This window comes from Epinephelus fuscoguttatus, linkage group LG11 (genome assembly GCF_011397635.1).
Source record: "Epinephelus fuscoguttatus linkage group LG11, E.fuscoguttatus.final_Chr_v1".
Classification (NCBI taxonomy): domain Eukaryota; kingdom Metazoa; phylum Chordata; class Actinopteri; order Perciformes; family Serranidae; genus Epinephelus; species Epinephelus fuscoguttatus.
Window position 1 is genome coordinate 23970183 of NC_064762.1, and position 15065 is coordinate 23985247.

At 42.2% G+C, this 15065-nt stretch overlaps 1 protein-coding gene across 1 annotated transcript in view; it reads left to right on the forward strand.

Annotated features, from left to right (window-relative positions):
- The window catches only part of lama2 (laminin, alpha 2), a 325147-nt gene that overhangs the window by 51500 nt on the left and 258582 nt on the right, over positions 1 to 15065 (forward strand). The gene's annotated exons all lie outside the window — the stretch shown is intronic.

The following is a 15065-nucleotide window of genomic DNA, read 5'->3' on the forward strand; positions in this document are numbered from 1 at the left end:
CTGAGGATAAGTTCATCCGAGTCACCAGCCTCAGAAATCGCAAGTTAACAGCAGCTCAGATCAGAGAGCAGATGAATGCCACACAGAGTTCTAGCAGCAGACCCATCTCTAGAACAACTGTTAAGAGGAGACTGCGAATCAGGCCTTCATGGTCAAATAGCTGCTAGGAAACCACTGCTAAGGAGAGGCAACAAGCAGAAGAGATTTGTTTGGGCCAAGAAACACAAGGAATGGACATTAGACCAGTGGAAATCTGTGCTTTGGTCTGATGAGTCCAAATTTGAGATCTTTGGTTCCAACCGCCGTGTCTTTGTGAGACGCAGAAAAGGTGAACGGATGGATTCCACATGCCTGGTTCCCACTGTGAAGCGTGGAGGAGGAGGTGTGATGGTGTGGGGGTGTTTTGCTGGTGACACTGTTGGGGATTTATTCAAAATTGAAGGCACACTGAACCAGCATGGCTACCACAGCATCCTGCAGCGACATGCCATCCCATCCGGTTTGCGTTTAGTTGGACGATCATTTATTTTTCAACAGGACAATGACCCCAAACACACCTCCAGGCTGTGTAAGGGCTATTTGACCAAGAAGGAGAGTGATGGAGTGCTGCGGCAGATGACCTGGCCTCCACAGTCACCGGACCTGAACCCAATTGAGATGGTTTGGGATGAGCTGGACCACACAGTGAAGGCAAAGGGGCCAACAAGTGCTAAACACCTCTGGGAACTCCTTCAAGACTGTTGGAAAACCATTTCAGGTGACTACCTCTTGAAGCTCATGGAGAGAATGCCAAGAGTGTGCAAAGCAGTAATCAGAGCAAAGGGTGGCTATTTTGAAGAAACTAGAATATAAAACATGTTTTCAGTTATTTCACCTTTTTTGTTAAGTACATAACTCCACATGTGTTCATTCATAGTTTTGATGCCTTCAGTGAGAATCTACAATGTAAATAGTCATGAAAATAAAGAAAACGCATTGAATGAGAAGGTGTGTCCAAACTTTTGGCCTGTACTGTATATTTAAAGTGTTTGTGATTATTGTATAATGACGCTAGTTGTGCCTGGGTTAATTTCCCTTTGATTTCGTTCAATTCAAGAAATGTACTTTTACTTAAACTTCAGTTGCTGAGAAACTTTTGTCAGTTTTGACAGTTTGTACCATGTAGGAATTAGATTAAATTCAAATAGCAACATCAACTCATGTAATTTATGAAAATATATATAATCAGAGAAAGAGGTGACACATAATGTTCCAGATGAGGCGCCTGTATAGAGCCTAATATAATGTCTATATTTTTGGTGCAATGATAAAAGCTACACCTGGTTGCTGAGAGCAGCTTTAGGTGTTTGATTATCTCTGCCACGCAATAACAAAACATCATTTTCTTGAGATCATGGTTTAATTAAATACTGTTATGAATAATTTTAGGGTGGTTATGTCATATTTACTGATCAAGCTCTCTGTCAGGAGAATTACTTTCTGTACTTAAGCTCTCTGTGCACTGTTATCTCTGTTAATCTCAATATCTTGAGATAATTGTTTTGTTATCTTGAGCCACACGATTATTTTTATTTTTATGGTAGCTGAGTAATGACTTGGGCTACCATCGCCACCACGATCAGTCACCAAATTAAGTCATTGCCTCGAGAAAACATTTTTTATGCTTTATCTTATTGTTACAAGAAAACATAGTTTGTTATATCAAGATAATAATATAATTATGCTCTGATATCAAGACTACATGAAAAACAAAAGTGATAAATTAATGAAATTTGAATCGCCATCAGCCTCCATATCTGTGCTTAGTTGTGAGGGGTCATAGTCTTTCACTTATATTAACCCGAGATCATATTATTAATTTCTTGATAGTAGGACTTTATTTGTGTGTGAGCGTGATTCATAACTTTATCCCATCACTGTTGTCTGATGAGAAAGGAGCCACTGCCACTACGTTTACATGCACAAAATATTCCGATTTTGCTCTTATTACCAAAAAGACAATATTCCTACTAAGCTGTTTACATGGCTGATGAAGATGAATATTCCACTAATACCTTGTGATATCTGTGCATATTCAAAAACCTATATCCAAGTCTTTAATGTTTAGAAGTAGGCGTGTTTGTCCCTGCGACTAGAGAGAGACTTAGAGGTATTTTGTTAAGGAATGCATCTCTTTTCAAAATATAAAAGTAACGCACACCAAGAATTATAATGAGATGCTGATCACTGGCAGTAGACTCTATTGACTCAAGTGTCGCACACTCTGGCTCCATATTCTTTTATTTTGATGATGTTTCAGCCTTTGGGCCTTCTTCAAGATCAACAAACATGTTGAGACTCAGATACTGATCTCTTGTATAGGACACACCTTTGTCACACAGCTGATACAGTTAAATGATCATGCTGCAATCTTAGGTTTAGGTTGAGCAAGTGGGAATGCATCTCTAACAGGGTTGCAGTGGTTTACCTCTTTCAAGGTGTGCTGTGGTATCAAAACTGAGGGATATTATACCATGTACATTACTTAAAAAAAAAACGCAAATTGAGGAAGAATCTCACCTTTGTTTATTTTCAAAAGGGAAACTTTTTACACAAGGTTATTGAATTTTAATCATAAAAATGTTTGTTCATCCCCAAAATAACTTTCTATTTTTGAATTGTTTAATACCGTATACAATGAAACCGTGGTATTTTCTGAGACAGTAATCGTACCTTGAAAATCTCTCTCTTGAAAATGGCTTGTTGATTCTACACCCAGAGTTTGCGATAATAGTCCATGTGTTGCAAACGGTAAAACTCCACCTGAAATGCATGTTCTGACTGTGCTGTATACATGTTCAAATAATGCTCTTAAAGCCCAAATAATCCGGGCATATCTCTCATGTCTTAAGCCCAGTTCAGACCAAAGATTCACGGTGATAGAAAACCGTTGTAGAACGTTGCAGAGAAAAGTTACAGTAGTGTAAACTGGCCGTCTGAGCTCAACTCAAGCCGCCTGATGGGTCACCTGCAACTGAGCTGGTCAAATTGCAGTTGGTTTTAGAATGTAAAGCACGTCATCTGTTTCAACAGCCAATTGGCTTGTAGTAAAGTCCGTTGGTCAAGTCAAAATGACCCCATGCGGCGTTTTCTGTCCCAGCCGAGCCCTCTGTTTCTGTCCTCACGTGTGGCAGTGTCGGACGGTGGGTTGCTGCTGCTCGCTGTATGTGCTTGGACCCCCCGCACACACTCTCACTGACTAACTAATAGGCGCCCCTTACTTTCTTATATTATTGTTGTGTATTTATTATGAATACAGTCCATCTGATGCTCGTTTAATGTTTTTTGCCCTGTCATTGCTACCAAAATGCGACTGTAGCCAGTATCTCACTATCACTATCCTCATTCATATTTTAAGAAGCTACAAATTATATTCAGCCACGTAATCAGCCTGAAAAGCTGGAAATCAGTTCGCAGAATTGTTGCATAGAGATGATACACCATTTCATCTAGTTGCATTGGTGTGAACCGGCAGGTCTTTAGAACATTACAGAAAGGTGCATTGGAAGTAGCTGCCTGTTTCAACTTGTCTCGTCGTGATTCTTTGGTCTGAACTGGGCTTAAATCGGAAAATGCTTAATTCAGAAAAAAGCTTAATTTGGAATATGCAACTGGAATACGCTGTATACATGACCCATTGCTAATTCGGAATATCGCCATATTTGGAGTAATAGTAGAATATTAGTGTGCATGTAAAACACAAGAGGACAATGCACCTATTCTTTCATTGTCATTGGCAGTTTGATATCACCGGATAACAACATAATTAAGTCATGATCCAAGAGTCTTGGAGTAGACACAATTGTTTTCTGTTACACCTGTATGAAGAAATTTTGAGTGTATTTTCATCACAATTTGGGACATGCGTTGAATTCTTTTGTCCTTGTTAAACTGTTAAAATCCCATTTCCTGGATTGCCTTGTTTGTGAAACTCGGAGGTAGAAATCATATTTCAGGTGTTTAGAGCACATCTGAGCTAACAAAGCAGATTAGTTTTCTGGGAGAAATCCTCACAAAGCTGAGGATGAGTCCAGGACTGATTAGTGTTTATATTGTGTCTTGGTGGAAGTCTGGTTCGAAAATTCATCGGAGTGCAGGCTGTGGATTTGTAGTGTACATTTGTTCACGTGTGTGTCTGCATGGTAGATTAATTGTAACATATTTGTGGATGTATATGTTTGCATGTGTATTTGCATGGGGTTGGGTCTCACTATTGTTGCATCCGTGCTTTTATTCACACACACTTCTATATGTAGATATCTACATGTAAAGGTTCTGTGTGTGCCTGTGGTTATATATGTGTGTGTGTGTGTGTGTGTGTGTGTGTGTGTGTGTGAGAGAGAGAGAGTATGCAGGATTATCGCAGTCTCATCCCTCATTCCCCTCCTGGCCCTGACCCTTTTAAACAACACTCTATCTTTCTCTGGGAATCCCTCCATCCATCTCCATCAATCTTTCTATCTTTCTCTGCATCCATATCTCTCTCGCCCCCCAAACTACTTAGGATGGAGGGAGAGAGGGAGAGAGAGATGATCCTGTCTTTTTCAACCTTCTTCTTATTCCATCAAGCATACATCTAGCCTCAAAACTCAACAATAACACATCCATCACACACACATGCACACACACACACTCAGCAGGGCAAGCAGTGCAGAGTCATCGTCTACCATGACAGAAAAAGCAAATAAGGTTTTATTCATAATGTAATAAGAAGCCTTTATACAATAAAAAGAATTTGCTGTCATCCTGGATCTGGCGGAAATACACTCATACCTGGACATTTCCTCCTTAAGTGTAGATTTAACTCCCGTGTTGATGTCCTCTTGTCCTTCTCACCACACTGATGAGTAGCGTGCTTCAGTATCGTCACTTGTACTGTAAACACTACACAGGTCTGGAAGTGCAGGGCATCCTGAGTTCACTTTTAGAGTATAATAACCACAATTGAAAAGCATTTCTGTTTTTTAAATAAAAGGTAGTAGAGCAGTAGTATTAACTTGCTTGTTGACCCAGGCTTTCTTCCTCAGCCTCTGTGGGCGTTACTATAAAACGGGGCATTAGATCATTTCATTCTACTGCCGCACAAAATGGATGAATCACATGCAGAAAATGACTAAGTGTGTTGTATGTATTTTACCACTCCATGTGCTCTCAATGCCTTTCATTTATTTGTAACGTAACAGCTCTTCAACTTTGAACTTGATGCAGCAGATTTAAATGTTACTACAGAATGGCAGTTAGATCAGACGCAGTCCCATAATGAAGGCTACACAGAAATTATTTTCATTTTTAGCCAAATGACACATACGTCAGTGAATCAGGACCAAGCATATAAAGATAATCCAAATGTTATGGTTTGAAGGAATAATACTTAATTTCAAATGCAAGTAAAACATCATTCTGATTAGCAATATAGTGACCAATAATGTATACTACCTGCGGTTTTATAGAAGGCTTCTTTTTTAAGTCAGCGTGGGCAAATGGCCAGAGAACACTACAAACATATTTCAGATTTTATGCATCGCTGATGTAGGTTGAAAAAACAACAACAACAACAACAAAAAAGCAGAACAAAAAAATGTAATGAATACAGTGAACTGTAATTGCTGTACAGCTTCATTAGGTGACATTACTATTTTAAAGTTATAGCTCAACAAGTTCCTCAGCTGAGAATCTGTATAGCTCATAAGCCCAGTTCAGATCAAAGATTTGTGACCAGACGAAACCGTTATAGAGCGTTGCAGAGAAAAGTTGCAGCGGTGTGAACTGGCCGTCTGAGCTTGACTCAAGCCACCTGATGGTGTCACCTGCAACTCAGCTGGTCAGCTGGTGGCTGGATTTAGAACGTAAACAAGTCACCTGTTTCTACAGCCAGTAGAAATGCAGTGAAATCTGCTGGTTGAGTCAAAATGACCGCAGACAGCGTGGTCACTTGCTGTGGCAGGTACTCTGTACCCACTGAGCCCTGTGTTTCCATCCTCGCCGGGTGCCAGTGTCGGATGGTGGGTTGCTGCTGCTACTCACTGTATGTGCTTATGCCCCCTCAAATTATATTCAGCCACAAAATAAGCCTGAAAAGCTGGAATTCAGAATGGAGGTACAGAGAGTTGTTGCATAGAGATGATACACCATCTCATTACAGAAAGGTGCATTACAAGTAGTTGCCTGTTTCACCTTGTCTCGTTGCAAATCTTTGGTCTGTACTGGGCTATAAATTGACCACGTGACACCATTTCCACTTGAGTTGTTTTGTGAAAGGGGCTTCTGAACATGGAGGTCTGCTTTCTAAGTTTCTATCGCAATCTTGCTAGGTTACCTTCTCAAAACTGAAAACTCTGGCTTTAGGCTCAACACCCCTTGCTAACCCACTCATCTCGCTTCATAGTACACGCCTCTGAGATGTTGCCTTGTAATCAGTGCTGGGCTTTTGAAACAGCTTCTTTGGCACTGACATTGCCCGGCTTTCACTGCGTGTACTTATACATTTTGACAGTATTATAATTTCGAGCCTGTATGGCAGTAAATCCTCTGAGACATCTGGTTAACAGAGCGTAGACGGAGGATAGATAGGCCAACAGACAGACAGACAAACAGACAGACAGACAGACAGGTTACTATGGTTATCAGAGCAGAGAGAAAAGAATGGAAGGTGATGAACCTGAGTAGATGTGTGTGTGTGTGTGTGTGTGTGTGTGTGTGCACGGATGTGTGTGTGTGGCAGCCATAGAGCCGAAGGCAGACAGTCATTGTGTCCTTGTCATTCACTGAATCTGAAATCTGAACCCTGCCTTTAGTCGTCCCTCTCCATTCCTCTGTTGCTATCTCACCTCTTTGTTCAACATAAAAGGCAAGAGAGAAGAAGTGTTATCAGTAGCCAAAGTCGGAGTCGTACACATGATCAGATTCTCCCGACGGAGGATTTTGATGTTTAGTAAAAGTTGCTATGACACCCAACGCAGACACTGGGAACCCACGAAAATCTAAAAAGAAAATTTTGTTGAAATTGTCTGTCTTATTCTTCGTTGCTGCTTCCTGCGTTATTTTGTGAAAGCAGGACTTTCCAAAGATGTTTTTTTTAATTTGCTGTTAGTTATTAAACTTTAAATACATGTTTGGAAATCACGTTAAGTCACCATGCAAGAGTTTAACCCACGTCACAAATTCCCGGCTATATAAAAAGGGATGAAACAGGTGCAAACCAAAACATGTGGTTCCTCTTTGAATCCCTTAAATCTGACACACAGACCTGATATGAAGCTTAAGGTATTAGCCGTCTCAAATGAAGGTAAAATGACACCATTAAAGGTTGCACAGTCTCCCACATACACTTGTATTTGGTTGGAGACTCTTCCAGGTTGTGGATCAAAACCCAGGAATAAGCAGGATGTTGGCTTGATTTCCTGGCAGACGCAGGAGGCAGTAGTTAGAAACGGTGTGGAGAAGAAGGACCATGAAAAATATGTTCATCAAACTGTTTTTGATCTTGCATTAAGGCCTTAACTAAGATATTTTTTATTCTGAAGTCTGGTTACAGGATTTCCTGTGTTGGCACCATGACAACAAGATGGTGCACACTTTTTGTTTGCTCTTGTAAGAGGTGCATTGGAGGATAGATCCATGAGGCATTGGTGTATTTGGCACCTGCAAGCTGTTACCCTCTGTTCGAGCTTTATCTTTTTGCCTGCTATCACTGTTCAATTTGGGAATAGAATGAACAAAAGAGAGCAGTGAAGAGGCTTCAACCTGCACTGCAGTCTTTGACATGTGGACCTAATATCAGACTTAAAATCTTGAGGCATTCAAAAATGGTGCCACAGTGACAAGACAGAGCTGAAAAGACATCAATAGAACGTTAATAAAAGCAGCTTTATTATCATTATAATGTTAAAGCTCAGAGACAGAAAGACTTGTGTCAGAAAGACTATTTTATTTTAAGATAGAGTTGGAAATTAAGCATTGTGATTATTGTGTATGTGGACTATTACCCTTGCTTACTCTTGTCTACAGACATTTGATGTTCTTGAAGGTGCAGTGAAGAAATACCTTATACACAAGTGATCATTTGCATATCAATCACTCATCCCGTGTTGCGTTGAAATCATAAGGAAAACTTGGAGAAAGAATCCACAAAGAAAGACAAAGAATCCAAAACATTCTTGATGAATTGAAGTCAAAGGGGGCGTCATTTAAAGGAGCTGTGTGTGGCATTCAGAGCATATCGATGACTGAGAATCTGGGGCGAGATAGTCTGCACACGGTTTTCAACATGGAGGCTGCTGAGCTGGCAGTTAATGGACCTAAGGCTCCTTACTCATGCCGTGTTTTTTGCACCCTCAAATACATTGTTTTCAACATAGACGCGCGGCAGGACGATGCCGTCACGGGGAGCACGCGTTCCTGAGCGCCTGTTTATCAGGCTGCAACGGCTGCACCCTGAGATAAACTGAGTTCAACTTTTGGAAGACAGCAGCGCACACAGTTTGTCATGTGACGAGGAACAACCAATCACAGCCAACAGATATTTTTCCCTTCTTCCATAAATATCAGGCCGTGGTCAATATAGAAAAGTTGGTCATTTTAGTGCAGGACTGTCCCATTGACGAGCCTGGAAGCTCTGCACTTAGGATTCAGGTAAATAGGCTTTGATAAGGTGCTTGTTAAGGTTGCTTAGCATCCTCAGACGCAACCTGCCGCTGCACTCTTGATAGCTTGCTCAAAAAAGGCACAAGAGTAGCACCCAGTGCCAGACCTTGCGTTTTTCAGGCGGTTAAAGACATGGCATGTGTATGCCCCCTAACTCAGTAATTAGTACTAAGAACAGTGTGCTGACAGTGCTGACAGAGTTAAAGCAGCTGTGCGGAACTTTTTACCATTCATAAAACTGTTCCTAGTTCGTATCACCCCCCCTTGAAGATCTGCATATTTATTTGAACCCAACAGCGACAAAAAAGCCTTTCTCTGTATGGCTATTTAGTGTAGCCTTGGTCGGGTCGGACACAGCGGAAGTCAGCAAACCAGAATACGGCCTCCGGAGGCGGAAGTACGTCTGCATTCCCACAGCGGCCCGCAGCCATTAAACCGCAGAAGAAGAAGGAGCTGGGCGGCGCAATGGACGCATCTAACGCGACGCGATGGACGCGTAGACGTCGTGTGATAGCCGCGAAATTTGCGTCCATCGCCTCATCGCTCGAGTTGAAAATATTGAACTTTTGAGGCGAATTCGCGTGATGCTGTGCCACGAAAGCCAATCAGTGTTGGGATTCTCCCGACGTCACTGGCATCATGACGTCAGTGACGTCTTGACGCCCTGACGTCCAGTTGTTGACACAACAATAAACTGCTACTCACCGGAGACAGATGGACAGGCGCTCCGCAGCTGAAATGGAGCGCCTGTAGTTGGTGTCCTGCCGGGAGATCCTGGCGCCAGCCTTCGCCAACACGTCCTCAAATTGGGCCCCAGTCAGCCTGAAGTACTGCTGAAAGCGGCTATCATCCAGACGGCATTCCTGGAGGAGGTGGTGAAATTCACAGAGCTGGATGCGCTTCTGCAGGATAGGGTGAACCCAAAAACGACGGCGTTTGGCCCTCCGACACATCTGGGACTTCCAGAGCAGGTACAAAGCAGCGATGGTGGTTATCTCAGCCATGGTTGAGGAGAGAATGGTGGGCCAGATGTTGTTATCTAGTGAAAATGGGCGGGCTCGCTACTCATGTGACTGACGCGATAACGCAAATTAACAAAATGGTCCAGCATCCATACTCGCGTTACGTACGAGTAATTTGCTTCACTCGCGCCTGGTGTGAACGCACAGTTACAACAGTCCCCACAAAATTATCTGTGACTTAACCATGAACACAAATATACAGCAGGCAGTTGTTTTCAGTTCATAAGAAATTCAGAGCTACACCAGAACATCTATGATTTTCTTCTTGCTCTCCAAAACAAATGCATGCAGTAATTGCCGGTTGCAGTCGAGATTTTACGACACCAGGCTGTGGGTGTCACATCGCTTCGACCAAAGGGGGGCACTATAATCAGCAAAAATGTAAAGTTCCGCACAGCTGCTTTAACATTGATAACCTGAGGGAAACCTGAAGGTGGGCTTCCGCTTCCACGACAATGTCGTCCTAATATCTGAGTTTTTTTTAGTTGTTTTTAGTTGTGGGATGGATCGGATCAGATTGATGGATTAGAGGAGCAGCTGCAGCAGAGGCGAGTGAATGCAAACTTTTAGACTCCGCACAATGAACAGTTAAATTTCACTTTCACTGCACCTCATGTTCTGCTGCTCTGTCTGTGCCCAGAGTACACTGCGATTTAAGAGTGTGGAGCAATATAACCACACAGTATATACACCGATCAGCCAAAACATTAAAACCACTGACAGGTTAAGTGAATGCCTTGTTCTGCTGGGAAACCTTTGGTTCTGGCATTCATGTGGATACCACCTGACATGTTCCACCCACTTTAACACTGTTGCAGACCGAGCAGCAGAAAAAAGCAGTATGCCACACCATAAAAGCTGTTTAGAAATGGCCTGTGGAGCGTGACAAAAAGCTCAAGGTGTCGACCTGGCTTCTAAATTTCCCAGGTCCCAACCTGCTCAAGGATTATTGTGATGTACCCCTTATCCAAGGTGGGGCCTCCTTGGATCGGACTTGGCTCTGACCAGTCGAGGCATGGACACAGGATCTCTGGGAGTGTCCTGCGGTGTCTGGCACCATTGCGTTGGCGGCAGTGCCATTTAGTCCAGTGGATTGTGAGGTGGGTTAATGGCACGTGCCACAGATGCTCATTCAGATTGGGATCTGGGGAATTTGGAGGCCAGGTTGACACTTTGAGTTCTTTGTCACGTTCCTTGGGCCATTCCTGAGCGATGTTTGCAGTGTGGCATGGTGCATTGTCCTGCTAGGGGGCCACTGCCATTGGGGAGTACTGTTGCCACGAGGGGGGATGGTGTGAGTCGCCACAAAATATATGAATGTGTGGAAAACCCTACTCTCTTCTCAGGACTCCATTACTTCCCTATATTTTTACATATCAAATAATGACTTCCTGCCATAATTACGCTCTGAAAGCTGCATACAGAACATTTAATAAAAGCAAAACTCTATCACAACATTCATTTAAAAACTCTCACACAACTCATGCAGTATAATACAAGACTCATTTATCTAGTCGTTATGCTTAGTCGTTCCCAAACATGCATTTTCACTAAAACCTTAATATTTATAATACTTTCGCATAAACAGTCTCACTCACAGACGAGTAGCACACCTGGGCAGGAGTGTGTGTTTGAACTTTGCTCAATGGATGCATGAGTGCAGTTCTGATGCACACACTTTCCCAGATACAGAAGTGTTTTAAATAGTGAAGTTTTGTGAAAATGCATTTTTGGGAAGTACTGAGCATAAGACTGGATAAATGAGACTTGAATTATACTGCATGAGTTGTTTGAGAGTTTTAGTAAACAGATGTTGATATAGTTTGGCTTCTAAATGCGGACCCCATTTACTCCAATTCATCAAGAATTTTCTCCACGGCCCTTTGCTGCATGTCACCCTCCCAACTTTCCTGTCTATCCACAGCTGTCCTATCATTTAAGGCAACAACAAAACAAAGTGCTCTTCACAAATTCAGCGTATCAGAGTGACTTATATACAAACGATCTCTTTGTGGGGTGAAATATTCCTCTAAGTGATCCTTGACTCCAACACAAACATACAGAAACACATCCTGGATATGGCATGAGCTTATCCACTCTCAATTTGTCATTACACAGTGAGAACTTTTCCTGTTATGAAAATCTGGTCTTCCTCAGTGGTGTAGATTCTCAGATATCATTTCTGAGAGGTCTGGAAGGTATGCGTTTTGACTCAGTGTGTATATGATATGTTGTGAGCACTTCTGTGAGAATGTGTACACATGTGTGAGAGAGTCTTTGGGTGTCTCAGATGTTCTTCACAGTTCATCAGTGTTGACATCTGGCCAAACAGCTGGACTCATCTGGACACACACACACACACACACACACACACACACACACACACACACACACCATCCACACTTTCACGAGTGCCTCTCCTCTGTATTTTTCTTACACTTTTTCCTCTCCTTCCATCTGATCATCCCCCCTGTCTGTCTCCTCTGTGTACAGTTGCTGTACATTGATGCGTCTTTGTGTTTATGTTTGTACATCAATGCACATGTTGTTTAACTATAAAGCTGCTGACCTGACGTTACATCGTACGTGCATGTGTTTGCCTGTGTGTGTTTGCCAGACAGGAAATGTGAACCATGTGCACAGTACGTTGAGCATTCCAGTACTCTAAGTCCAACAAGCTTGTCATTCACTCTGAGACTAATGTTCTCTCACTATGGGAACAACACAGAGCAGTCTCTTGGAGGATGACATGTAGACGTAAATAATGATGAGTTTGTTTGGAGCTCTCTGGCTCAAGAGGTTATCACTTCATTTCTTCTTTGAATAACACAAGCTACTTGGCTTTCTGGCTGTTAGCAGTAGCACATTTGATAACATATGCACATAATATTGAGGGGCTTTCAAATGAAGACATGTCATAAATTCATTTGGAAATTAGAAGAAAAGGTTTAATTATTATGCTATATTTTGATTGTGAATCATTTTCATCACATTTTAAAGGTACAGTGTTAAGGTTTTTTTTCTTAGTGTGAAACCACTTCATTCAGTATTTCACCAGTTTTAATCACCTGGGACCTCAATCATAATCATTGCATATGTGCAAAACAAGGTCTGAAAGAGGCGTATGCCACTTCCCACACAAAAAGTTGTGATCTATAAAAACAGACTTGATGGGAGAAACTTTGACCCATGCTTATGAACATTTTGGAGATGGGACTTTGGTGACGCAAATGGTGAGGTGGTGGTGGGGCCTTGTGGATAGTGCCGGTGCCCCATGTACAGAGGCATTGCCTCGCTGCAGCAGTCGTGGGCTCGGGCTCGAGTCTGGCTTGCGACCCTTTGCTGCATGTCAGTCCCCACTCTTGTCACTACTTGTCTTTTATGATATAAATTTAACATCTTTGGGTTTGGTCTTTTGGTTGAAAAAAAAAAACAAGCTATATCAGTAACTTAGGTTTTGGAAAATTGTGATTGTTCACTATTTTCTGACATTTCATGGCAATCGATTGAGAAAATAAGTGGCAAAAAATGAAAATAATTGTCATTTTCAGCCCAAATAAGAAATCCAGGCACTGTGGCTCACCAGTAAAAACTTGTGCAGCTGATAAAATGTTGCAGGGATTACAGCATGCATGTTATTTTCTTTCCACCCAGAATGGTACTGTAGGAGGAGAGGTTTACTCTGTATTTACTACCCAGGCGAGCTCATCACGGCTGGAGCAAACTCCCCTCAGTGGTAGTCGTATAGCTCCATGAGTTTAATATAATCTGAGATGTGTTCTTGTCTTCTCTGAGGTTTTTTATTTAATAGAACGACCATCTGTAAGAGCACTAGGGAGGAAAACAGAGTCATGTTGTATAACATTATTGATGGGCTCCAAAAATGTCCAGGAAAAAAAAATCTTTGTACTTTTCCATAATGTATGTTCTCTCCAAGTTACATTCTGTTCCAGTGGTGAAAAATATCCATGGACAGGAAATGAGAAGAAAAAATTGCTTGAGCAACATAATGCAAATGAATAGTCCTTTGATATAGTAGCGGTGCACTGCCCAAAGTCTGCACAGTTGAAAGCTGGCCAAAAACTGCTCCCTGTATGCTTCTATTACCCAAAGATGAAGTGAATACGGGCTCTCGCTATCTGTGAGGGCTAAATGATGTTAACTGCATTAGACTGCACTGAAAATACACCCAGATTAATTTGGATAGAATGAAACACCTTCCCTCCCCCTCATGTTCCACACTAATTACTCATAACCTCAGAACAACAGCCATACAAGCGCTAGCTGGCTCGCTCCGAACAAGACTTCACAGGGAAACTGACATCATTTTAATGATTTTGAAATCCAAAACCCCTGTGTGTACAGCACAGGGTGTGCTGGGTGTTCCTAATAACCCCTGCTGTACTTTACTGCGTTTTAGCTATTTAACTGTTTTTTAGCTTTGAAGAAAAAGCCAGCTGCGCCTCTATCTATCTGAAGTCACTCAATATCAATAAATACAGCTGTCTGGTTCATCTATTGAAGCCATCACTAACCTGTGGTTAGTGATGATCTGACTTAGGGGTCGCAGTGAAGGAATTTCCCCTGCGGTGAATAACGGTGGCTCAACAGCGTGTATGAGGTATTACCACCATTTCTTGTTGTTTTTGCAAATTACTTTTATCCTGATTTTCTTGCTTTGTAAATAAACTCTAATGTTCGGCTAAGGTATATTGTTGCTTTTTTTAATAGTAAAGATGACAGTTTTAAACAAATTAGATACTTGCTCCTTGTTAAATGCAGAACACGGAAGGGCAATAAGGCGCAATAGGGGGCACAGTGTATTTTCAGTGGAGACGCTTTGGTTGTTATTGGTTGCTATGATACAGGATATCCGTAGAAGTAAAACTGTCACCATAAGGTAGAGTACTTGCTCTGGATGCAGAGAAGGCTGAAGAGCGTAGAGAGAGAGGACAGAGATGCTAGTCTGTCTGGGTTCATTATTAATTTCTCCTCTACTGTTGTTCAGCAATGTGACGGTTGTCTTTGTTTGTCCCATCCCTCTTCCACTGTGATTGGACGGCTGGGTAAAAAGTGACAGCAATGAGCGGCTGCAGCGTTTTACCCAAAGTTGAGTATTTTTCAGCGCTCAGCCACCTGAAAGTAACACCAAACATGCAGCACTCATAGAAAAATAGATGTTCATCACCTCGTCATACTGCTAGCATTTGTAGCAGTGTAATCATGCGGCGCTCCCATAAAAACAGCAGGGTTCCCACAGTTGGACCGCAGTAGCTCAGCCCATAGGGACCTGGGTTGGGAACCGGAGGGTCGCCATTCCAAGTCCCCATCCGGACCCAATATGGAGTGTGGACTGCTAGC